Source organism: Octopus bimaculoides, chromosome 13 (assembly GCF_001194135.2).
Source record: "Octopus bimaculoides isolate UCB-OBI-ISO-001 chromosome 13, ASM119413v2, whole genome shotgun sequence".
Classification (NCBI taxonomy): Eukaryota; Metazoa; Mollusca; class Cephalopoda; order Octopoda; family Octopodidae; genus Octopus; species Octopus bimaculoides.
In genome coordinates, this window is record NC_068993.1 from 7,988,667 (window position 1) to 7,990,053 (window position 1,387).

Sequence of the window (1,387 nt, forward strand, 5' to 3'; positions counted from 1 at the left end):
TATATATATATATATATATATATATATATATATATATATATATGCATAGGTGTGTGTGTGTGTGTGTACAAGACGTGCAGAATTGGAATAATTTTATAGTGACACACATTGATACATAAATATGCTTTCTTTACATACATACAGAAATTCTAATGCACACAAACGCATACGCGCGCACACACACACACTCACATTCGTGCACACGCACACACGCTGACACAAGCACATATTTGTGTATATGAAAGCCTAACATACGTACATCGTGCATAGCAAAATTATATGCATACATATATGAATACAAAGATAAATATACGTTTCTGTGTATGTCCTTGTATACATGTGCGCACATGTACAATGTCTCCATGCATCAATACATATAACTTTGAGCATGTATATATACATATATATATATATATAACACATTTATTTATATGAATGACTGAGTGTGTCTTTATATGTGTATATATATATATATATATATATATATATATATATGAATGAACATGTATACGCTCTGTAAAACACCTTTACACACACATATATGTTATAATTATTTATATACATATATGCATATAAACGCATACATATACATTCATATACACACACACATACACAATATATATCTCAGGAGGTGAGAAAAAGGTTAATGCAAGATAGGAAATCTTGGCACTGTAAGGTTTTATATTTAAGTCGGGATCGAGGTAGTGATTTAACGATTTCAACTTGAGACGACAGCAGAAGTAATAACAATAATATGTTATTGGCAAGATTTAGAATGAATTGTTTGGTAATAAAACACTGGGAAAAACAAGGAGCTTTGGTTAGGGAAGGGTGGAGTAAAACGCTTAAGGGTTAGAAGATTTTATGTGAAGAAAGAGAAAGATAGAGTAGATGATAAGACAGACTTTTATTATATTTGTTATAGGGAAATATATAGAGTGAAGGGGAGTGGTGTTTTTAATATAGGAGTAGCAATAGGTGTAGTTTGAGAGAACTCGGAAGAAAGATGGAGAAGAAATCGGGATTTGAAAGATAATAAAACAGACTGTGGAAGAGACGGATGGAGGCGTTTAGACGTTAGACACAGAGAGAGAGAGTATGAGAGACAAATGTGAGAATGTGTCGAATTATAGAGAAAGAGAGTAAGGCAAGACGAAGGAAAGAAAGAAGTGAGAAGAGAGAAGAAACAAGGAGGGAGAGAGACTGTGTTAATGTGATAGATTAACAATTGTTCCATCAGACAGAAATTATTACACAAAGAGGTGATCGATAATGATATACATACATATATGTATATATGTGTATGTATATGAATACATATATATATATATATATATATATATATATATATAATATGAGCATATACATATATACATATATATCTATA